Source organism: Diabrotica undecimpunctata, chromosome 5 (genome assembly GCF_040954645.1).
Source record: "Diabrotica undecimpunctata isolate CICGRU chromosome 5, icDiaUnde3, whole genome shotgun sequence".
Classification (NCBI taxonomy): domain Eukaryota; kingdom Metazoa; phylum Arthropoda; class Insecta; order Coleoptera; family Chrysomelidae; genus Diabrotica; species Diabrotica undecimpunctata.
The window spans coordinates 138,890,961-138,918,156 of record NC_092807.1 but is presented as its reverse complement, the minus strand read 5'-3'; the positions used below and the strand labels follow the sequence as shown (position 1 = coordinate 138,918,156).

General features: G+C 33.1%; 1 long non-coding RNA gene across 1 annotated transcript in view; it reads right to left on the bottom strand.

Annotated features, from left to right (window-relative positions):
- Window positions 1-1,715: 1,715 nt before the first annotated feature.
- The window catches only part of LOC140441866 (uncharacterized), an 83,283-nt gene continuing 57,802 nt past the window's right edge, over window positions 1,716-27,196 (bottom strand). Inside the window, exon 2 of the long non-coding RNA XR_011951043.1 lies at window positions 1,716-1,901. This is a non-coding gene — a long non-coding RNA (uncharacterized lncRNA). The remainder of the gene's footprint in view (window positions 1,902-27,196) is intronic.

Below are 27,196 nucleotides of genomic sequence, written 5' to 3'. Positions count from 1 at the left end.
GTAACATCTCATACTACACATCAAACTATCAAATCCGTCTATACAATTGTGTCGATTAAACATCTGTCTTATGTATTATATATTATTAAAACTTAAATGTCCTATTTAAGAATCATATACCAAACGGCAAATAATGCAGATCAACAATACAGTCGATTTGTATTACTAATATAGGTTGAGGTTTGGAATTGGAGAGTGAAAGTAGGTAGTCAATTGATTTGTCAATGTCTGCTATGTGGATTTAATAATTATCGCGAAAATAACAGTCTGGTCGAGAATTCATAAGAAAATGCAAACATATATATTTTAGGATGTTAGTAATAACACGGAATGGAATTGTATGACTTAAAGCATCAATGAATAAGGGTTAAGCTTCAATAGTCAGTTTATATTTTAGTTTATATAATTAAAAGGCAGATAATGAAAAAAATATAGATAAAGAACTTTGAGAGTTTCGTCGTGGAAAGCTAATAAAAAGAGACGACCTAGTGAACACGTAAAGGTTTTGAGAGATATTCATGATGTAATTAATAGAAATTGATATCAAATTTATACTACAGCCAACGATCAAATGTGAAAATTGGAAGAGAAGTGTCAGATAAAGTGGAGATAAGGAGAGAGGTCAGGCAAGGTTGCATACGGTCGCCGTTATTGTTTAATGCTTATTCTGAAGAAATCATACAAGAAGCTTTGGTAAACGAGACAGTCGGTATAAAAGTGAACGGAAGTTTAATTAACAACATTAGGTATGCCGACGATACAGTCATAATAGCCGACAACTTGGAAGACTTAGAAACAATAATGAACAAAATATTAAGATATAGTGGAGAATACGGACTCTCTCTTAACATCAAAAAAACCAAATTCATGAAAATTAGCAAGAACAACAATACAAACGAAATATTAACGGTAGGCGGCCAGCAGATTGAGAGAGTAAAAAGATATACTTACTTGGGAACGATAATCACAGAAAATAACGATTATACTGCAGAAGTAAGAGTCAGAATTGAAAAAGCACGTGTCCACTTCGTGAAAATGAAAAAGATTTTATGCAGCAAAGATCTGACATTGGCCCTCAGAATAAGGCTAATTAAATGCTATGTACACAGTGTACTCTACTATGGAGCTGAATCATGGACATTAAACCGGAATACAATAAATCGACTTAACGCGTTTGAAATGTGGACATTTAGAAGATTGTTAAGGATTCCATGGGTAGATAGAATCACGAATACAGAAGTGTTACGGAGAATAGGCAGAGAGAGGGAAATGGAAAATACAATAAAAGAAAGGAAATTGCAATATCTCGGACATGTGATGAGAGGCGAAAGATACAACATCTTGAGACTCATAATTCAAGGAAAAGTAGGGAGTAGGAGAAGCGTAGAAAGAAGACACGTTTCCTGGTTGAAGAACCTGAGAGAGTGGTTTGGTTGTAGCTCAAGGCAATTGTTCAGAGCAGCTGCCTCGAAGGTCAGAATAGCCATGATGATTGCCAACCTTCCTCGCGGAGATGGCACTTAAAGAAGAAGAATTAATAGAACTAGTGTTGGGACAGCTGTAGGAGAGAGACTCATAAATTTCATATGAAAGTAGGATTGTGTTGACCTTATAAATGTCAGATGTTTGTTATTTTTCTTCAAATAATTATTTTATTCAATTTCATTTGATTATTTATTGGTTAACTTTCGAAGCGTCAAAAGAAAAACGTCAAATACATTTTACACGTATTTTATTATAAAGTAACAAATTTTTTAAATATTCATGTGGTTGAAAATGTTTAAATGACTCCTTTATGTTGCTCTCCTGTATATAAGATATAAACACATTAATACTTCTGCAAACATCATCAGTGAAACAGTGTTTACCTTTTGTCCAGTACTCAGCGTCTACTGCCTTACCTGCAACAAAATAAACGTTCTATTAATAATAATTAATACGTAAAATCACCAGTAAATGGAGTCAAAAATGTGCGTATATACACTAACGATTTTAACGTATATTGTGGAAAAGAACATGCTGAAGGTAGCACCGTACCAACAAATGTAGTGATGAAACTTATGGATGGACTGCTTGACAAAGGACGAACACTTGCGATTGATAACTACTACAGTTCTGTCACACTTGCACATGAACTCCTACACCGAAAAACTTATGTGATTGGTACGCTACGTGCAAACCGCAAATATAATCCCAAAAATGTCATTTCCTAAAAATTACAAGAACATGTAGCTGAACAAAGTAATTCGGGAAACGCTGTTCAGACGTAGAGGGACAAACTAGATGTGCTGATGATTAGTACCAAATTCGCTGACGAAATGGTGAAAAAATGTCCTCGAACATAATAAATATAAAAGCTTCATTGATATATCAGATCAAATGAAAAGCTATAATTCGCCATTACGTAAATGAATGAAATGAATATGTCGTCCATTAAAGCATTGCCAATGAAAGCATACAATTACCAAATGCAAGAAAGAGGTAATTTGGGGGATATTAGGAGATTTTATTGTCACACCAGTCATTACGGAAAATAGTCACAAACTCAGCGATGTTGGTAGAAGAGGAAGGAAGGCAAGTATGACAGAGGAAAGCAACTAACACCTCATTGACATGTGATGGCTGTAGAAAATTCTATTGCCTTGGCTGGTTTTTGTCATACATTCCGTGACAAAAAATTAAATAAGTACTTTAGATACCTACAATTTTGATATAATTGTTATTACGTTTTATTTTATGAAAATAAAGCTTATTTTCCCTAAAATGTGTTCTTACTATGAATATACACTACCGAGCATAAAATTAGGGTCACCCCGTAATTTGAATTTATTTTAGAAATTATTATTCTGTTTTAACTATTTTCGGTTATAACATAGTTTACTGATGGATTTCTTGAAAAAAAAATTGTTGTCGTTGTTGTTTCGACAAGCGTTTGAGATAAAAAGGGCCCCTTAGCCTAATTCCTACAAAACCGTTATCAGCACAGTTTTTGTTTCTATGGTTTTAACGTCAATTGTAAATTGTTTATGTATTGTTATCACTGTCAGTGTATTGCAATGAGCATAAATTCTGTTGTGGCGGCAAGAATTGTGGAGGCGTTAGAAGATGGCCACGGTCAGCGCGAAACTGCGAGAAGCGTTGGTGTAAGTCTCTCGAGTGTGCAACGAGTATGTCAACGGTACGAAGAGACCGGTATGCTTACTCGAAGACCTGGTTCAGGTCGAAGCAGGATTACAACAGCTAGCGATGACCGCTTAGGAGACTACTGCTGGTTTATCGTGTAACAGACAAACGTGTAAAGGTGGGTACACATAAGCGAGCCGAACGGTATACGTACCGTACGCGTACAGATCCTTGAAAAATATTCTACATCGTACTGATCGCATACTTATCTCGATCCATGGAAAGCGACAAACCAACAACGAACACACATGTGCGAAATGATTCATTTTATTTATAATTTGGGGACTGATTTATGTTCCTGTTTTTGCTTGTTTAACAAAAATAGAAATATGTACAATAATCAGTTTACTGTTTTCTCACGTCTCTCTAGGAAGGAACACGTCATTCACACAATGTCGATTTGATGACACAATAAAAATGTTCGCTGCGTCTAGTAAGCGCCGTCCAAACTGAAAGACGAGCTTCCTTTGAAGTCGTGAAATAAACCGCAACAATTTGGTTCGCGACGAGTCACGATGAAACAGTACGCAAGCGGTTTTTTCTGCCGTACACATTAACGAATATAGCGTTCGCATACCGTATGCATACCGTTTGGCTCGTATATGTGTACCGACCTTAAGAGTATGGCGACGTCCAGGCGAGAGATATGCTCAAGCATGTGTTGCCGAGCGTCTTCCATTTGGTGGAGGGTCAGTTATGGCATGGGGAGGCATATCGTTTGATGCTTGCACGGAGTTAGTCTTTAACGAGAATGGGACATTGACAGCGCATAGGTACCTGACACAGATTCTGGAAGACCATGTTTTACCGTTTATGGTTATTCTTGGAGACGACGCAATATTTATGCATGATAATGCACATCCCCACACTGCTAGGATAGTTACTGAATATCTTGACGAGGTTCAAATCACACGATTTGTTTGGCCTGTTCGCAGTCCAGATATCAATCCAATAGAACATGTTTGGGATGAGATGAAGAGACGTTTACGGAGTCATGTGCCGGCCCCCAGAAATTCGAGAGAGCTTCGCGACATATTGGTGCAAGAATGGAATAATCTTCCGCAGAATGTGATCCAAAATCTTATCCAAAGCATGCCTCGTCGTTTGCAAGCTGTTATCACTGCCAGAGGAGGGAATACTCGCTACTGAAGTTCTTAAAATTTCTTTTTTTCAACAAAAAGCTCATCAGATTAAAATTGTCCCTTTTCAATATTTAGTATATCAAAGGAAAATTCTTTATTTCCATTATTTTTAATAAACTTTAAACGACAAAAACGCTGTTTTATTTAAGCAATCCGTTAGTAAACTATGTTACAACCGAAAATAGTTAAAACAGAATAATAATTTCTAAAATAAATTCAAATTACGGGGTGACCCTAATTTTATACTCGGTAGTGTATATTATAAAAAAACGTGGTGTGGCAGTCCAGTGGGACTGCCGTCGATACACGCGCTCGTCGTTACAAATTTATATGGGAGTCAATCTGCACAATCATTATGTAATGCTATAGGTAAAAGAGAGCAGAAAGAGAAAAAGAATTAGGTATACAGGTATATGGTGCATCGTTTGCTGTATATAAACATTTGACCAGTAATAGGAGTATAGTAAGTAAATCAAGGAATGAATTAATATTTTAATGAAAATATATATTTTTATTTTCATATATGTATAAAAGTTGAAAAGAGTTAAATGCAAAAAAAATTTTTTACACATACTCTGCAGTAAAATTCATTGTTAATATTGTTATTAATATAAAAATACAATACAATACACTGCCACATAATTCAATATTATAATACAATACAAATAAAAATGCAATATTCATAAGTATTTTAAAATGACAATATACATAACTTACATAATAAAAAAATAATAATATTAATAAATATTAAATATGTTTACAAAAGGAACATTTTTATTCTCGGGAGAGAAAGGGAAAAAAATATATTTTCTGTCTTTCTCTTACCTATATCTTATATATGTAATGATTTTGCCGATTCACTCAATATATACGAATACACACAAATTTTCAACGTCGAACGCGCATATAGAAGTATAACTTCAAAAAATGTTTGTGGAAGATAAAAATAAAAAACCAACAACTCGGATTATGTTCTAAATTTTCATTTTATTTTAAAATTTAGCATTTTTGCGTATATTACATATATTTAATAGGACTAACGTAGGGTTTTTAAATATTACAAAAATAAAAAAGGAAATTTCATATTGGAATTTGAACTCACATACACCAGCGTGTAAACCAAACACATAAAAAATTTGGCAATTAGACATGACACTAACGTATTTCAAAATTGACAGTTCTCGGTCATCAGTGATTTATTGTAATTATTATTTTAAAATAAAAAAGCCTAAAATAATTATGAACATTTAATAAATAATACAAAACATATCACATAAATAATAATATTAATATATATAATATTATATACATAATATGTATATATATATATATATATATATATATATATATATATATATATATATATATATATATATATATATATATAATATAATATTAAATTATTATACAAAAGGAACATTTTTATTCCCGATAGAAAAAGAGAGAGAAAATACACTGTCTGTCTCTCTCTTACTCATATCTTACATATGTAATGATTTCACCGATTCACTCCCGTGCAAATTTTCAACGTCGACCGCACGTATAGAAGTATAACTTCAAAAAAATATATAATTACGCAATTGTTATTTATAAATATTATGGGCCATGTGAGTCCTCGTTGACATCTTAGAAGCCCAGGCCAAGTATGATTTCTAGAACAGCTTGCCGGGCTCGAAATGTCCCCCGTGTATTTTAAATAAGTTCGAGGAGCCGCTGTTGAGCTAAACAGCATTTCCTGACGACCTAGCGCGTGAGTCCACGTCGGCATCACGCTGCCCGTATATAACTTTTATGTGTGAGTCCATGGCTCTCATGGCACTTAACCTGTTAATTTGTCATATTTAATAAATTGTAAGTAAAGTCTGAATAGATACATACTGGTTCCAGTTCCATACAACCGATATTTAAAAAATAAGTATGGCTAATGATGGATTAAAATAAATTCAAGATTTAAAATAAGTTTATACACTGTATAAAATTTGTTGATCGGGTAATTTTTTAAAACTATAAAGTAGTATGATAATTTTCATTAATTGGCTATAAAGTTGACTTAAGAATGTCGTTTTCAACAAAATCAACAGTGATAAAACTTGTTTACTCGTTTTATTCAAATAACAATCTGTCTGATATTTAATCAATTTCGTATTATGTGTTAATTTAAATAAAATTATATTGATTATACACTTAAATGCGCTGATCGCCTTTTTAAATTTTTGAAAGATGAAACGTGAAAGAAAATGAAATAAAATTATTTACCTTAAAGCCATATCAGAATAAAATATCGTATAATCTTCATATATGGAGGACAGAGCAAGTGTGTGTGTGTGAAAGAGAGAGATAGAGAAAGAGATCCTGAGATATGCCCCTCAAAAGGGTCAAAAATAGCCCTTTTTACTCTATATTTTAAGACCTCTATCTCTGAGCCCAGTGGACCAATTTTAACTCCCAAGGTCTTATTTTTCTTCTTATAATTTCATCTTTTTCATGAAACAATTTACAAAACAGCAAAAGATTAGTTTTATTTTATAGATCAAAAAGAACGAAAAGAAAACTTGCAAAATTTCATGATTTTCATATTTCATAATTTATATTAATAATTTAATTTAATTTAATTTAATTAATAATAATATATTAATAATTCATAATTTATATTAATTTTCTCTGACACTCTGCATAGCTTATTAACGGGTACTGCGTCATATGCTTCCGTTAAATCCACAATTCGTAAATGTAATTATTGTGCTCGGAAAAGCCTTTTTTCTATTACTTGGCTTATGTTGAAAACGTTTATTGTAAATCTATCGGCTCTGAACCCATTTTGCTCCTTAGATTCATACGGATTTTATTCTTCACATTTAACATTCTCCCATATAGTCGGCTTAGCACGCTTTTTACAGTTTTTCTTCTGTAATTATGAAGTGTATTATTTTATCCATCATTCTTTCCATGTCTACGGTACATACAAGCTCCCCATTTATGTATCTGTTAAATAACAATGTCATTATTTTGGGAGGACCAGGACATACAACGACCAGGAGCACGACCATTTTTTAACAAGGTTATTGTTTTTTTAACCTTTTCCTCATTTATAGCAATTCATCCATCACATACAACTCAATTAGAGCCCTGGCATAACTCGAAAAACCTCTCCATTAACTACTACCGAACTATGAACTACTGAAATGGACTTTTAGAGGAGAGCCGCAAGATGATCTTGATTAGAGTATATACGAAATGACCATACTAGGAGACAAATGGGAGCACAAAGGAATATAATAGAATGCATAGAAAAATAGCAGTCCAATTTCTGTTGCTATTCTTAATAGTATTAGTTATAACTTTTGATAATAATGAACATGTATGTCCGTGGTAGGAAATTGTGTTCAAGAAAGCTCTGTACATATCACCTACGCCATTTCAATTTGTATAAACTTCTTTAAAATTTTCAGATTCCAGACGTGTCGTAATCGTGTAATATGATGTCAGTAAATTATTTTATTTGTTCTTAATTTTTTATTTAGCTGCGCCATAATAAAGTCTCACGATATGGCATATATTAACAATATATCACTAGCTTCAGTTATTATGAAAACACATACCTAAATTTTTATTTTTCTAATGGTTTATTCAATTAGGCAAATGCATTATAAATTTTCCTAATAAATCACAATTCTCATACAACACATTCAGATCGATAATTTTAGTAACGGCTGTTATCACACGTCATTTATCCTTATCCCGAAATACAGTGACAAATTAGAAAAGATACGATTATTTTCAATTCTCCATTTATCAACGTTAACTTCCACTATACTAAGATACATCAATCAGTTGAAACATAGGTCGAACTCGAAATCGAATTCGGATTGAATGAACGATGTGTCGGTTCTAATAGAGTTTAAATGAAGAGATAATAGTAGAAGAATAAAAAAAATATCTGGCTCGACTGGTACTAGTACAAATAGTAAAACGAACAATTATGTAACGACTAACAACGTGTAGGTCGCTCGGTGCAGTGGTGGCGGTGGCAATATTATTTTTCGAATATTTTACACACGAATATATATATATATATATATATATATATATATATATATATATATATATATATATATATATATAATTTTAACCCACCAAATAAAATTAGTTTTGTTAATAAATTGCTGCTAAACATATTTCAAAAAACTATTATAAAAATTTTTCTTAATATATCTAATAAATGTTTCTTAAATTTTGTAATATAATTTTGAAAAACTTTTTTAACACAAAAACAATTGAATTTATAAATAAGTTAGAATAGCGACCAATTCTTACAAATAAACCTCAATGTCATAAATGCCAACTTAAAATTTTCATTCTTGACAATTATATTGCCAAAAACTAAAATTTTGTTTAAAAATTCTTTTTTATTTAGTAATAAAAAAGAAGATTTATTCATCACTGATAGATGCCTGGAAAAATGTAACAAGTATATGGAAAATTAAATCAAAATGTGATATTTTACTGGTTTTATAAATAGACTATAAAGAAATAATATAATTATAAATTTTGCTTAGATTTTGAATTTCTGATCTTTTGTTTAAATTATTATCACTTCTGCTAATACAAACCATTTCTAAAAAAGTCCTTCTGAATTTATTACTTTCACTACACAAAATTTTAATGTTATCAAAATCCATAATATGGTCTTTGTCGATTACATGCTCTGCTAAAGCACAAGATGGTTTTTTAATTCTACAATTACTTTTGTGGGAAATAATGCGATTTGACAGATTTCTTCCAGTCTCACCAACATACTCAGCTTCACAGTGAGTACAACTAACGCTGTATACTACATTTGCTTTATCTAATTTGTCTATAGGATACTTAGTTTTGGAATATAAAGATGGAATAGTTTTGATGTTCTTTGTTGCTATTTTTATATTGTCAATAATCTTTAGTGTTTGTATTAATTTAAGTATTAATGATGGTATAAAAGGTAGTGAATGATAATAGATGTTCTGATTGTTCGATACAATGTTCTGAGATTTAGCACAAAATGGTGTTAAGTTATTTATATTAACAATATTAGAAAAAAAGCATCCTATGTAGCATATCTGGAGAATAAGAGTTCTCAATTAAAATATTTTTAAACAATTGAAGATCTTCTTGTAGATAATCTGGATGAGAAAGCCTTAAAACACGTTCTTTTAATCCTGTTATACGGTTCATATTCATCTTGTATGGAAGATGTGACTAAGAGCAGTCAATATTAGTATGTTGCGAAATCTCATTCCAATGTTTTTCAACACTACTTATGATTAAATCTAAAGGTAAATTGGTAAAAAGAGATGTTACATCAAAACTAACTAAAACATAATTTTGTGGTAATTGGAAATTATTATTGAAAGAACTAAAACTTAGTTAATTTATTTACTTAAAAAAGCAGTTGATGTTAAAAAATTGATAGAAAAACATTATGATTTAAACTGAAAGCGTATTACAGAATTAAGCTATTTTAAACACGTTTTAGAACGAGACAACTTTGAAAAACATCTACATCAGAAGAAATTTATAAATAATTAGTTTAATTTCAACAACAATACTAGTAAAAAAAACAGGTTCCATGTTTTTCCGTTTATCGAAACGATATGAATAAATATAAATACTCACAAAAATGAGTAGAAATATGGACCAGTTTTGTCCTAGAATAATACCAAAATATACTTTACAAGTAAAACAAGAAAAAGCAGTTGATGATAGAAAATTGAGAGACAAACATTATGATTTAAGGTCGTGGCATATTATCGTGCACGTTGCGTTTCCAGCACATCGCGTTTAGTTTCCGAAAAATATAATTTAAATGGTTTTAAATATGAACAACGCACACTGTCCGGAACATAGCGTTTCAGACACTTAACGTTTCCGTTCAGTATATTTGCACACAATATTTTACTGATGCCGACGGCTACGTAACGAGTCGTAACCGGTTGGTAAGGATAATGTGAATTAGATGGCCGTGGTTTTCACCCCGTTGTTTATTTAGGTATTTGTTTGATTTTGATACAGAGTATTAAAAAAAATCATTTTCGTGGCTATTTTGTCATTTATGCATGTGTTTTTATAGCTTTGTGGCAATTAATCACGGAAGTGATAAACAATTAGAACTTTTTTACGGAAGTGATACCTCTTGTTTTTAAAAATACTTTTTGGTTTGATATGTATGGCCTCGTTAGTATTTTGTTTTTTAACTGAAGATGAAATTAAATTTAAAACATATTTAAACTGAATCCTATTAATTCTAAAATATCCATAATATTTTTCATCGTCATCAAATAATTCTCTGTATAAAATCCAGCATTCACATTCCTTCTTCCTTTCTCTTAGCATTGGATGTACTTCAAACCTTCTTTTTAACACAGTTTTGCATTCTTCATCGTCAAGTAGAAGAGCAATTGCACATAATTTTTGTCGAGAAAAGCGAGCTCATATCTACACCGAACCAAACTGAAACGTTCTATGTATGAAAAAGTGAACGCGCAGCCCAATTGCTGGAGTGGAAACGCTACGTGCCGGAAACTATACGTACACGATAATATGCCGCGACCTTTAAACTGAAAGAGTATTGGCGAATTAAGCTATTTTAAACACGTTTTAGAACGAGACAACTTAGGAAAACATCCAACTGTCGACGAAGTTCATAAATAATTAGTTTACTTTCAACAACAATATAGTAAAATAAACAGGTTCCCCTATTTTCCTGTTTATCAACACGATATGTATAAATATAAATAGTCACAAAAACGAATAGAAATATGGACCAGATTTTTTTTAAGCTTTTGTATGAATTTCTTTCAGATATTCAAAGTAATTTATCATGCAGCATGCAGCCCATTTCTGTTAATTTCTGGAAACTTTTTTGTTTTTGTCTTGGTTTTATGTATCTTTAGAGGGTTACGGGACGTATCCCTACTTTTTCAAGGCAAGTAATGTCTTTTTTAAGCAATTTTTTATATGCACTTTTCTATGGAACGTATCTACCGCATAAAACGAGACCTTACTGTATATAAATATATACAAACTAACGGTAGTAGGTATCGGCATAGCTCGCAACAAAGGAAAAAAAAAGATAATAAAATATGTGCATAAGATGGAAGGCATCCGTATATACGTATTTCTGACTATTGGCCGTCTTCAGTACGGCGCAGCCAAGTTAGAAAAGGAGCATGTTTACTTGGGAAAGGATCACTACAGGAGCAATCCGACCAATTTGTGGCAATAATCTTATAAGACTCTGAGGTATCCAGAGCAACAACTAACACACTACCTTTATTTTGATATTAACTCGCATTAACCTTTTCTTACACGAAAGTTACTAAGTTCTCGAGAAGAACCGCGTTGAAAAATTAAAACTCGACGTTTTAGCACCCATTTTGGAACCAGTATCAAGAGGGATCGAGAAATCGAGGGAAGCAATCCAAACAACATGCGCGACTCTATTAAAGCGTGACAGACGGAAGAAGAAAGAATGGATGTCTGATGAGATAATGGATATGATGGATGAAAGACGTAAATTCAAGAATAAAAATGAAGAAAAATACCAGCAAACCCACAAAATCATAAGAACGAAAATTCGAGAAGCCAAAGAAAAATGGTTTTCCAACGAATGCAGGGAAATAGAACAATACGAACGAAAATACGACAGTTACAATATGCACAAAAAAATAAAATCAATGACAAACAAGAGGAAATTCAACAAGTCACCCAACAGCATAAAAGATGGCGATGGAAATCTTATCTCGGAGCCATCAACGATCTTAGAAACATGGAAATCATACATAGAAAAATTATTTGCATCTGACAGGACTGATGATCACCTATATGGAGAAGGAGAAACAGGACCTTCAATCCTTAAATCGGAGATAGAAGATGCCATTGCAGCACTAAAAAACAATAAGTCAGCAGGTCCGGACAATGTACCCTGCGAAATATTAAAGATCCTATGTAAATCAGACAAACAGTTCCTTGATAATCTGGTTGAACTTTTTAACAACATATATAATAGCGGTAAAATCCCGGAGAACTGGCTGCAGTCAACATTTATTACAATCCCGAAGAAACCAAATGCCCAGATCTGTGATGACTACCGGCTTATAAGCTTGATTAATTATGTCACTAAAGCGTTCACTAAGATCATTCATAGAAGAATATATGATAAATGTGAGTCAAATATTGATAGATCGCAGTTTGACTTTCGGAAAGCACTTGGAACTAGAGAAGCAATTTTCGCTCTCCAGATGCTTATACAGCGGTGTAGAGACGTTGATAAGGACGTGTATTTGTGCTTTGTGGATTTTAGAAAAGCATTTGACAATGTCAATCATGAACAATTGGTAGATATTCTGCGAAAGACAGGTATTGACGACAAGGACATTCGAATTGTGGCAAACCTATACTGGGGTCAAACAGCAAGAGCAAAAATTGGCAACGAACTCACTAAAAGTGTGCAGATCAAAAGAGGTGTCCGTCAGGGTTGTATATTATCCCCACTCCTATTCAATATTTATTCCGAAGAAATATTTAATAAATGTATGGAAAATGCAAATGAGGGCATAAAAATAAACGGCGAGTTAACGAACAATATAAGATATGCCGACGACACGGTGATCCTTGCCAGTACCATAGACGAATTACAGCAGGTAATGGAAAGAGTTTATTCAGTTAGTGAGGAATACGGCCTGAGCCTCAACTTCAAGAAGACAAAGTGGATGCTGATAAGCAGGAAGCAACAGCCTGCTCGACAGTTACGGATAAGTAACATACTAATTGACCATGTAGAATCTTATGTGTACCTTGGCACCAACGTAAATGCAAAATGGGAACAGGCCACAGAAATTAAGGCGAGAATAGAACGAGCTAGAGCAGCATTTAGCAATATGAAAAAGCTCCTCATAAGCAGGGATTTGTCTCTTCCCCTAAAACTACGTCTAGATAAATGCTACATTTTTCCGATCTTACTGTATGGTGTGGAGGCCTCGACGCTGACGGAGACGCTCACGAGAAAACTAGAAGCATTCGAAATGTGGGTGTACCGACGCATTCTTCGTATATCCTGGACCGAACATGTCACCAACACAGAGGTAATCCAAAGAATCGGAAAGGAGAAAGAAATCGTGAATACAATTAAACAAAGAAAGCTTGAATATCTAGGCCACATATTGAGACACGATAAGTACCGTCTACTGCAATTGATTGTCCAGGGAAAAATAGACAGTAAGCGAGGGCCAGGCAGGAGAAGACACTCGTGGCTCCAAAATCTGAGGAAGTGATTCGGGCTCACATCGGTCGAACTATTCAGAAGCGCCGCATGAATAGAATAGCAGAACAGCAGAATTGCCATGTTAATAGCCAACGTTCGCAACGGACAGGGCACTTGAAGAAGAAGAAGATCAAGAGGGATACGATTCCGTTCGAGTTCGGGGTCTCAATACCTCCTACCTCCCTCACTCGTGGCGTACCAGTATCTTGTTCTGTAGAAATACAAAAACCGTCAAACGGCACTTAGGTCTCAATCTGCCTACTCGAACACTTGACACTGAGAAGTAGACATAGTAAGACCTCAGTGCCGTTTGACGGTTCTTTCTACAGAACAAGATACTGGTACCTCATGAGTGGGGGGAGTAGGCAGATTGAGACCTCGAATGGAACCATATCTCTCTTGATAATGGCTACAAAATGGGTGCAGAAACGTCGAGTTTTAAATTCTCAACGCGGTTTTCCCCGAGAACTTGGCAATTTTCATTTACCTGGGATTAAAAAATTTAAGTTTTTAAATTTGTTTTTGGTGCTTTTTATAAAATAGATTACTGACACATGTTTCATATTTAATAGAGATGTATATAGAGTAAGGATGTAAAGTTTTGCGTAAATTCAATATTTTTGTAAATAATTAGTTACGCTCCTGTTTGGGAGTGTATCGGATATATAGTTACAGTCAAGTAAAGGAAACCCACGTGGCTATGCAGAAAACAAGATCATAATACTTGATTTAGTATAAATTTACGGAGATACAACTGAATAAAAATACGTGCACTACTTTTACTCTTATAAGATTGAGAAAAGTTTTGCCGTGTTCAGATAACTAAACAAGTTTTTTTTCACTTTATCAAATAAAGAAAAGTTTTCGATATTTCGGCTGTATTTTGATTGTGGAAATGTCCAATTTTCCATGACTCAGACACATATATCAAGCTGAATTTGGGGCCGCTGTGGTTTGTAGCTTATTCACATAGACCTTCGACTTAAGAAAATCACACAAGAAAGATTCTAAGGGATCAATATTACATGAGCTACATGACACGTAGCGTTCCTGTTGAAACTATATGTCGTTTGGCTATATCCAATAGTCCAATTCGGGACAAAACATGTTGAAAATCATCGGCACTCGCCATTGAAAGTGATGGTAAACGCCAACCCAAAATTCACGGCAAACCGTAACTTTTCGGGATACATTTCACGCTTTTGGATCTCATTTGGGTTGTTACCGTTCAAATTCGGCAATTGTTTGTTGACGTACTGATTCATCCAAAAATGGGCCTCATCACTAAAGATGATTTTTCGATGAAAATTAGGATTAGTTTAAAACCGCTCCAGAGCACATTCAGAGAACACACATGGTTGTCTATGGGTGTTTAGCTTCAGCTTCTGGGTTGGTTGAATTTTGTACGTTCACAGGCCTAAGTCACGATGTACAATTCGCTAAATTGTGGTCTGTAAAACACCAAGTTCTTCTGAGCGACGTGACGACGTTGACTGCCTATGATTCTCCTGTACACTACACTACGTCTGCAAAGCTTTTCCTTTAATGGAATTTACAACTTTAATGATGGTTTTCATAACACAGTCCATTTCAGGAGGTAAAGCTTTGGACGCAAGAGCTTCTCGATGTAAAAAACAATGTCTCCATTTGGCATTATTTCTTGTAATTTGACGACAAGACCAGATTTATGTCCTGTCATAGCTTTAGCGCCATCTGTGCATATAGCAATACACTTACCCCAGTCAATATCATATTTACTTGTACGTTTCACAAAAGTGTCGAGTAAACATTTTCCAGTGGTATTGGTCTCCAATGGGGAACAAAATAAAATATCTTCTTGAATGCCATTATTTGTATCATATCTTACAAACGTAATGAATTGGGCACAGATACATATATCTGTGGATTCGTCCGTTTGAAGAGAGAAGTACGTGCATTTATTAAGATTTTCCACAACTTGCGCTTGAATATCTTCTGCCATATCACTAATTCTTCTTTGGATAGTATTATTTGACAGAGGTATTGTATTTAATTTTGCAGCCCCACACATTATATGTACCATTTCAACAGCTGCTGGAAAAATCAGGTTTTCAGCAATTGTGTGCGGATTACTAGTTTTGGCAACACGATAAGCAACTTTCTAACTTGCTAATAATGCTTTTTCATTAGTAGTGGTTGTCAAGGGAAAACTGTCTTGCTGTTTGTGAAGGACGTTCAGCTTTCTTTCAAAGAATTCTACGGGCTTGTCTTTTTTATCTGGATGTTTGCTATTTAAATGTCGAAGTAACTTTGATGGCTTCATGCTTTCTTTTGACAAGACTTGTCCACAAATAACACATTGTGGTTTATTGGAAATAACGGTAAAACCATATTTAAGATATTCATCAATGTAGAATCTGTTTTTCTTTTTATTGATGCTACTGCCACTTTCAGACGTAGATGGTTCTGCACTTCTTTTTAAAAACTTATCCATAATTTATAATTTATCGTAGACGTAAATACGTAAACGGGAATACGTAAGTCGTAAAATATTTACTCATTACTCAACACCGCGTTCGCCACCATAGGCTGTTTGGATTCGAACTGAGGTTTCGTTGCGCATCGCCGCTTATATAAAGCCCAAACGAGGCTACGAGAACGTTCCAGAGTGCCATCTAGTAGCGAGCGCTTTCGCGATTACCATGGAAGAGTTTTGCGATGGAGACACAAGCTAATATGTCGCGGTGTACAATGTGCAATCGACTTCTTATTATTTATTTTTATTGTAAATGCTATTCTGGCAGAAGTACCTACTACTAATTACTAGTGGGACAGATCGCAATCATTAAAATAATTGTATTAAAATGGAATGATTGTTTTTGATTTAAACTTTAACAGTAAAGTAAAATTAAATTTGAGAAACCATCAGATAATTGTAAATTAGGCACGCTATTTCTGTCAAATATTGTTGAATAAATGAGTGGGGGGAAATTGGGGGGTCGCGAACAAATTTTTTAGCAAAAAGGGGTCGCGGTTTAGATAAGTTTGGGAAACTCTGGTGTACATTATTAGACGTACTTAAATATACAAATTTAGTAAACGTCAGTGTAAATATGCATTATTAGGAAACTATTAACTATAATACTGCCAACATTAGAAGGTGGAACAAAGTCACGTGGTGGAATCCAAAAGGTATGGTAAAAGAAGAAAGATAATTACCAAGAAAAAATGAATAGACCAAATCATAGATGCCAGAGAAAAAAAGAAAACCATATCAATAGATGAAACAATTATCTAAAGACCGCAAAAACTGAAAGAGTTGCAGAGAAAAAAAATAAGTGCAATAAATTATGCATATCATATCCGGATAACACCAGAATAAGGAATTTGTAGTTTCTTCTTCTTTGAGTACCGTGCCCAAGTTTTAGGCGTGGGTAGCTTCCATGACGATTTGCCGATATCGTTCTCGATCTTGCGCGGAATGTAATAATTCATGTGGTAATAAGCCAGTCCATTGACGAAGGTTTCTGATTCATGAGTATTTCTTCCTACCAATTCCTCTTTTTCCGTCGATCTTTCCGTTGAGTATCAACTGCATTATCCTGTATCTGCTTCCTCTCATTATATGCCCCAGATATTCGAGTTTTCTCTTTTTTATCATCTTTATTAAGTCGCCTTCACCTTGATCTACTCTGTTCTCTGAAATGTGTTGAACCCATGATATTCTGAGCATTCTACGATATAACCACATCTCGAAGGCTTCTAATTTGCTCATCATGTTAATCTTCATAATCCAGGTTTCACATCCATACAGTAATACAGGATACACATAACATTTTAGGAACTTAATTCTCAGCTGTAAGTTCAGCTGAGAATTGCTCAGAATAGATCTAAGTTTCATAAATACTCCTCTTACAATTTCTATACGAGTTATTTGTAGTTTAAGGATTTCATATTTCAAAAATTGCCCTAAGTGTCAATATTTAAACTTGAAAACACATTTTATTTAACCTCGAGCAATATTTTTTTCACAATGACGCATTATTTTGGCTACAGCAGCTGTACTGAAATTACAGAAATCCTAAAATTTGTGTATATTTACAGAATGTGACTATATGGGAATTATATGTTATTTCGCATAAAAAACAGCAAACACGATACAGCAGTTATGGTCTCGGGGGCAAAATATTTCAAAAAGTTTAACAAAATAGCGTGTCCGAATACACATAAAGGGAACGGCCCTATAATTTGAATTAATTAACTGTTTTTATCGCAATGTATAACAAGTGAAATACATTTCACACTTATCAGTCCTAGCCTCCGGCAATTTATGTCGATACATACTAAAAAAATTACACAAAATATTAAAATTACTTAGGTAACCACCACCAAGCGAATATGTTGCAACAGTGTGGTGGGTTAGTACGATAATGCAGAAGTTATTGATTTATTTAAAGTTAAAATGATAAATATTTTAAACATAAGATGTTAATACAAACATTTTGAATAAAGCGGAAATCATTCACACTCATGTTAAAACAATAGCCATTACCCAGTTAATTTTTTTTAACAAATTATCGAAAGAAACTTGAGAAAAATGTCACTTGAGAAAAAAAGGTTTTTCATGACTCTGTGGGTAAATAAGTTTTTCACAGTAAAGGATCAGTAAGTAATATATTGAACAAACGAACTTAAAAATAGGAAATAATAAAATAAAAAAAATAATAAGGAATAATAAACTTTGAATTAAGTGAATACTAGAACGGATGATAAATTGGAGGAATGCACCGAAGACAAGACATTACATGTGCCAGTTTCGACTCTTCAATGGGCAAAGCTTCTGGATACTTTATCGGTAATTCTATAAAAAAACCTTCCATTGTTCCAAGCTTGTATGATATAAGGAATACTAATATTAAAGTTCATCTTTACACTGTTGCTTGTACCAAAATTAGTTTGGACAAACTACTCTCTTAGATGAGATAAATTGAAAATGTCTTTAGACTAGTTACAACGAAACGTCTTCTTTTTTTGGCTCCCTCTAGAATATATTCCCAATCACTAGGAGAATAGACTGCAGTATTCGTGTTTGCCTGTTTTTCCACGAGGGCCAATTCCTTAACTAGGTAACATAGTATGACCTATCTGTGGAAAAACAGGAACAATTTTTTGTAATCTTCCAGAAGCTAATAGAGGTAACTAAAATCCCACGACTGTCCAATTTTTATTTTGACCACAACAGTTATCTGATATGGCATAAAGTGTTTCTACGCGGACATCAAATTTTTCAAAATATTTGTTTAAGCAACTGGCAACTTTATCCGACCGATGTTTGGCAATTCCTTCGTGCCAAAGGAAAAAATACCCTTCTTCAGGTTGATTGCAGCAATGGGTACTAAAATTATAGCACTAAACTTTGTTTTTGTAAAAGCAAGTGTCCAGTAGTATATTTCGGAGTGGGCAAAGCCTGTTGAAGGTCGAAGGTTATAACATGAACATTTTTATTTACTTTGGATTCCTCCACTGTTTGCTTAAGAATGTTTCTCGCTGCTTGAGCCTTTCTGAAGTGTAGTTCTTTGTAACTTTCTTGCGCTTTAAGTTTTTCGATGTTTTCAGTTTCTTTAGCTTGATTTATATTAATTTGAATATGGAAAATGGGGGTTACAAGTGAGCATGAAGAAAACAGAATATTTAGTTATCAATTCAGATGCAAGGTTTGAAGTGTTGATAGACGAGGACGTGGAAATCAAACAAGTGGAAAAATTTAAATATTTAGGTGCACTTATTGATAAAAACGGCTTGGGAGAAACCGAAATTAAACACCGAATTAATCAAGGACGTAAAATTGTGGAATGTCTGAACTCCCTATGCTGGGATCGCAACATTTTTAAAAGGAACAAAAAAAGAATAAGCCAAACCATGGTTGAATCAGTTCTTTGTTATGGCTCTGAAGTATGGACAATTAATGCAGATCTGAAGAGAAGATTGTTGGCAGTTGAAATGGATTATTTGAGAAGAAGTGCTAGAACATCAAGGCTGGTAAGTAAGACCAACGAATCTATAAAAAATAATATGAATGCTACAGAAACGGTCATTAACAGAATAGAAAGAAGAGGTTTAAAATGGTTGACACCTATTGAGAATGCCTGACGAACGTTGGCCCCAATAACTTCACAGATGGAAGCCCCCTGGAAGAAAAAAAAGAGGTAGATCTCGACGCTCATGGAATGACAGAATTAGAAGAGCGATGGAATCGAGAAATTTGGAGGAGGAACATGCCTTGGACCTGGAGGAAGATATATATTAATTTGAAATTCATCGCATTTCCCACATGTGTCGGATTTAAGAGTTTTGAACGAGATATTATAATCCTTTGTAAAAACTCTTCTGAATTGTCAGAAGAAAACAACTAGTAGATTTTCATTTTGACAGTTTTCTTTGTATCCTTCATATAGTAATTCAATATTAAACTCCAGGCTCGTATATTCTTTATTTAAGTTTTTATTGCGACTATAATGACTTTCATATCGTGGCAAGAAATCTATAACACGATGAACCGTTTCAATATCATTTCGCGAGTACTTCCTTTTTTACTTTCCGTGTTTACCCCTTTGGTCTTTTTCGGGAAGAATGGATCCTTCTCTTAGTTTATTTACAATATACTCAACTCGGCCTCTACTAATCCCGTGTACAAAAAAAGTTTGCTTGCAAATTTTTAATCCCGTATTGTTTGTATAAATACTGTATTCAGTAGTGGATATCCTTCTTGTATTCACTTTTTTAGTCTTGCGTTTAATACTATTTTTACGCAAAGATCCATAAAGTTACGCATTTTGTATATGATAGGTCTGAAGCTCACAAAACTTAGTAAACATTGTTGGCCGCTCTTCTTCTGATATTTTATGATCGTCAATCATTATCGTCAATTTTTATTCAAAAGGTTGCCATTGGAAAGGTAATGAAAACAAGTATTTTACTAATCTTTAATATATCAGTATTTGTTCTCATTCAAATTAATCATATAAAACAAATAAAAGTTAAAACAATTAAACGATTAAGTAGTAGATCTATTCTTCGCAAAATTGTTTAATAAAAAAAATAATTTACGACACTTTTTCTAACAGGTAATACTTGCATTTTTATTGCTACATGTGGATCTGAACAAGCGCTGACAACCTTAACCTGATTTTGTAAATGCATTTCTAACTGTTTGCAGGCACGTATCGAGGAAAGCTTTTGTCAATATTTGGCTTAAACGGGTATAACAAACGAGGTAAATTTATAGTTAATTAAACAAAAATTGCATTATGCAAGTGATAAAAGTGGAATTAAGTATGCAAACGCAGAGAAGAGTAGGTCGATAATGTTATGACCTAAATCATTGTCACGTTATAAACAGTAACTATATGAACACAAAGCTTACCTACATATTAGCATAAAATAACTGGTTAAAAAACAAGTTAAAAGGCACAAATGTGACCGAACTAATATCGGAGAATTGGGGGTTGTAAATTAAAAATTGTATCCAGTCAAATTGCAAACGAAACAAAATCACAATCAATATTAAACCTAACGATAATAAAAAAAACGTGGTTATGCAACGAAACCAACGACACTGTCAACAATAAAAAGAATTCATATCTGAAGTACAAAAGCAACCTATCTCAGAAATCGCACAGAAAATACGTAGATAACAGAAATAGGTCAACGCATCCATCAAGACATGACAGAGATATTGGATAAAGAATATAAGTGAAACGAACAACGATATATTATGGAATACAAAGGAAAGTGTGTAAAATGATCCAATAAGCACCAAAATGGGTAGTCCCCCAATTGCTAGTCAACATATTCGAAGGGAATAACTGATAAGTGGTAGGACACTCTATAGTCCTGAGACTGAGAAATCAATTTTGGGCAGATTTAAAGCGGAAGAACCAAGAAAACGTCAACGACATAAGGATGTAGAGGTAAAATATAATTAAAAGGTATGATGTACCTCTTCGCGTCCACATTTATGTTTAAATGGATTGGCGACACTTTTTAAGCAATTATATCTTGATTGTTGGAGAGGAGGATTGGTGAATATGTTAAGTTGTGATGTATCGTATTTATTCACTACTATTTACAACGGGATTTATATTTGATGACATTACTTATGTATATGATTACGTGTTTACATCTTTTACTCAACGATTGAACTGAAATTCGATGCAATTGTTTGTTTACTGCTGTTGTCCGTTTAAAATGCTGAATCTACAAGGCTAACTTAAGGTATAACGACATGTTATGAAACAAGACCCGCATTGTAACAATAGATACGTGTGCTCTAGTATCTAATTGTGCCCGAAGTCAAATTTATGCTTCTTCTCATTCTCATGTTTTGTGAGCGCAGTGACGTTGTTCTTGTCATATTTGTGAGAACGAATTCTGGATTGAAGCAGTTGACCGATTTGTCCAATATAGTACCTTCATAGTTATTACATGGTATCTCGTAAACAACATGTGATTTTTTGAGTTTTGGAGTTTTTATTTTTAGTTTGGTGAAATATTTATTTAAAACGTTGTTGCCTTTGTAAGCCACTGTTATATTATGTTTGGCTAAAAGATTGGTTAGTTGTTCGGATAAATGTTTAATATATGGAAGAGTTATATACGTAGTCCTGATACTGTTGGGTTTATTGTTATTTGTAGTGGAAAATTTATTTAGTTTTGATTTGAAAATAGTTTCGATTATATGTTCGGGATATGCATTATTTAGGAGGGCATATTTTTATTTTTTTATTGAAGTGGGCCTGTATTCTGGATCTGTTAATTTTATAGATCTATCTAATATTATCTATATTGGACTAACCAGTCAACTGCTTCAATCCAGAATTCGTTCTCATAAATATGACAAGAACATCACCGCGCTCACAAAACATGAGAATGAAAAGAGGCATAAATTTGACTTCGAAATCATCAAAATTTTAAAAACCAAGGAAAACAAAAAGAAGGGGGAGATATACGAATGAATAGAAATAAAAAGATAAAGTAACGCAATCAATGACAAAAAAGATACACAGAACCTAAATAAAATATATTTCAATCTGATTTAAATAATAATAAATAAAACACCATAAAAAACTAATAAAAGTTATAATATATTTCCACTTTACCTTTTTCGAAAACACCAACGATACGCCCATATAAAAAAAACAGATGTGGCAGTCCAGTGTGACTGCCACATGCTGTATATAAACAACATTTGACCTGTAATAGGAGTATAGTAAATGAAGGATTGAATCAATATTTTGATGAAAAGTAATGGAAATAAAATACCATTATTACTAATATGCAGCTATAGAGTCTTGAAGAAAGAAGTGAGAAATTAAGTACAACAAGCAAATAGACTGACAGGACGAATTAATAACACTATATGGCGAAACAGACACATTAACACTGAGACGAAGTCAAGAATTTATAAAGTCAGTGTAAGACCAATAATGACATATGCCTCAGAAACAAGACCCGACACAACCACAACACAAAGGCTACTGGAAACGGCAGAGATGAGAGTGAGAGTACTGAGAAGAGTTACAGGAAATACACTGAAATCGAAGGAGAAGCGAAGACATTAGAAGAAAATGTACCGTACAGTGTATAAGCGAATAAACAATAAATAGAAAAAATTAAAATGGAATAACCTCATAAGCAGAATGGGGGAGACCCTTGTTGTCAAAATAGCAAGAGGTAAGTCACCAGAAATATCGGACGGCTGGGGAAAAGACGGATTGACAACCTTCCATAGATGTATTAATTCGCCAATGAACAAGCAGAATTGCTTATAAAGAATAAGAAGAAGAAATTTAATATGGTTCGACCTTGGACCAAGCTATGTATCAAGTTTTTAGGAATTTTCCTTTATAGTTATAGCACATAAAGGCAGAAAAACAGATAGAAAATAACTATTGAGTCCTTAATAATAAATATTAAAAGGGTCAAAAATTTTAGTATACAGTTTGTTCTCATAAATTGTGGAGACAATTACAACATATTCAACAAATATTCTAGCGAAAAGAATGTGAATAAACATGCTAACGAGGAAAAAAAACGAAATAACCCAAACAACTCTTTTCTGAACCTTAAAATTTGAATTATTAAATTTTTATGTAACTGAACTAAGCCTCAGTTTTATTAATAGCGTCATGGCGCCATTTTGTAAGATACTTTTAAATGAGACCATGGAGAAATTAATATATTATTTGAAAGCACTTGTATAAATAATTGGGTCCCTGGATTTTTTTGATTCTTTGTGGCACCGTTTCAAAATCTCCACTAAATTGTAAAAATTTTATTAAATTAACGGTGAAAGACTCTCGGTGAAAGAATGACTCTTTCTTCCCAGATGGATAACGTCACTAGTATCATATATATGCCAAAAAATCTTAATTTAAAAATAAAATCGACCTTTTTTGAGATTTATCTCCACACATATAAACATATACATAAAAGAAATTTAAAATAATCATTATATTTGTCCCTTCATCTCTACGCCTATGACTACTGTATGTACTAAATATTCAATGATAAATAAAATAGTTTGGAAAATTTAATAATGTATAAAATTATCGAAACAATATTAAAAAAGATATGATGTTTCCATTCTTTGATTTTCAAAACCAAAGTGACAAAAATCAGAACATAATTAAAAAAATATATTCCCTCGTTGGGATCGAACTCGCGACTTCTGTTTCTAAATACCGCCCTTCAACTCATTTGGCCAGTAACCTTAAATAATCCATCAATGTCATTATTTGACAAGAACATTATTAAGATGTCAGTTTTTTGGTTGTATTTTGTGTTTGTGTTTATTTATTTATTGTATTTCAAAAATGGAAAGGTTATTACGAATCATAGAAGTTCCAGGAAGAATATTTATTTGTAAAAGACTTTGGCCAAATGTATATATTTACCGAGTTAATATAAAATAATAATAATATTAATAAATAATAAATATATTTACAAAAGGAACATTTTTATTCTCGAGAGAGAAAATATATCTTCTGTATTTCTCTTACCTATATCTTACATATGTAATGATTTTGCCGATTCACTAACGTACAAATTTCCAACGTCGAACGCACGTATACGAGTATAACTGCAATAATGATATATTAATGACAGTAAACTAAAATACATTAAAATAGGACGCTCCAATTGACAATTAAAATGTGAGTGTTTTGGAAGAAAAATCAAAGTGCAATTGTGTTTTCGAAGCAGTCTTTAGACATTGGAAATGGTAAAGTCGCTATTAACACGTCCATCGGATTTATCACAATACCCACAGATTTCTGTTACTTCACAGACTCGAAAGAGGAACTTTTGACAATGTACCTTTAGGTAGGTACGCCAGGATTTTTTCTAAAAATGAAAAAACAAGAAAGATTTTTATAATTTGTTTATATTTTCTACTAAAAACATTTTTTACCAAAATTAAAAATGGTTCTAATAGGATTATTGTGCAAAAAACTATTTTTTCTATTTGATTTAATTTTAACAGTACATTTTTTCAACACTGTTTCTTGGCCTAGAAAATAATGTTGTTTAGAAGCAGTTCGAAAAACTGAAACCGTAAAAAGACGACAATGACATTCAAAACATTCGAAGCGAAATTGACATTTTATTTATGGCGTATTTATGTACAATATTCTTTTATTTTATGATCTTTATGGTAAACATGGGATAGATAACAGCCGAGACAAAATAAAAAAAAGGATAAGGTTTAAGTTTCCTTTTTTTAGTTCCTCTAAATCGGAAATAAATGTACAAACTTCTCTATCAAAAAGAAAACAAACTTTTTTACGAACGTATTACGACAGGAATTGAAAAAAGCCCCTTACTTTGTTTATTAAATAATTTTAAATCCATAAATTTTAAATTCTATTAGCTTTTTCGGTAGTCAATCGAATATTATAAAGATAAAACATTCGATAACTGCAACTAGGTTGTACAATTATTAACTACAAAGAGGTACAGAAGAAAACTTAATTGGAAGCCGCTTAAAACGTTAAGCGCCACCATGATGAAAAAACAATTCTGGAGACCACTGCGTAAAATTCATAAATATGTATCAAAATGTCCTATTTACCTGTATCATTTATAATTTATAATTTATGTGTTATAATGTTATTTTCTCATAAAAACGTTGTTGTATTGAAATGGGGACAAGTGGCCCATTTTCCTAAATTGAAGCTCTTGGTAACTTATATCGGTTTGCAAAGTGCCTTGCGTTGTGTGTGCATATTTTATTGTTATAAGAGTACATATTATTAGCGAGTGAAAATAATGTCATATGAAAAAGAACAAGATGTTTGCAAAAAATGTTGGACACAATAGACTTTTCGGAAGGAGGAAACTTTTAGTGATCTAGAAACTTAGTGCTTTAGAAAGTTTATTATTATTATGAATTATGAAAAAAAAAAGAGTCAGAGAACGAAAGAAGTGATGAAGATATTCCTGTCAAAAAAAGGAAGCGTACGTGGTCAACTAAAGGTCGATTTATACATATCCGTGCCGTGTCCATTCCGTGTTATGACAGTGCCCGGCAAAAAAAAAACAATATTGTACTCTTATGATTATATTTATACATTGGCGTTTAAATGACATAATAGTAGAAGCAATAACAGAAGCTCAAAAGAAATGCTGCCCAAAAAGCGTGAAGGAAGAAAAAAATTAGTCTGGAAACACAGAAAAAAATGAAACAAAGAAGAATACTGAGAAGCGACGAAAACTCTAGTAACGACGATATAAATAAAATGAACAAGGAAGTATCAAGAGAAATCAGAAAAGACCTAAGAAAATACAAAGATGAGGAAATCATCAAAACTATTGAGGAAAATAAGAGTATGAAAATAATGAGACGCAAACTCACAAATGGAAATAAACAAATAGTCAAACTCAAGGATAGAAATGGCAACATCACATCAAACAGAGAACATTTGTTACAAATTGTGGAATCATTCTATGAGACATTATATAGCAACCAATCGACTCTAGATATAGTTGAATATCAGCAGAGGAAGGTTCAAAATCAGGGTTCCGACGATATCCCAGAAATCTCCTTGGACGAAATTTACAAGGCTCTAAAAAAGATGAAGAATAACAAAGCTCCGGGGGAGGACGGTGTCGTCACGGAAGCGATAAAGATAGGAGGCTCAGTACTGATAACCAAAATTCAAAAGCTCTTTAATCTATGCCTATGGAATCAAAATATCCCAACAAAGTGGAATAATTCAATAACTGTACTCTTACACAAGAAGGGAGATATAGCAGACCTGGAAAGATACAGACCAATCAGTCTCCTTAACCATCTTTATAAATTATACACCCGAATAATAACGAACAGATTAGAGACAAAGCTGGATTTTTACCAACCTCGGGAACAAGCCGGTTTCCGCCCTAATTACGGCACAAACGATCACCTGCAGTGCCTAAAAACCCTGATAGAAAAAACTAATGAATATAACCGTCCCTTGGCATTGATATTCGTAGACTTTAAAAAGGCGTTTGATACAGTGGAATTACCGTCCATCTTAAGACCACTACAAGATTG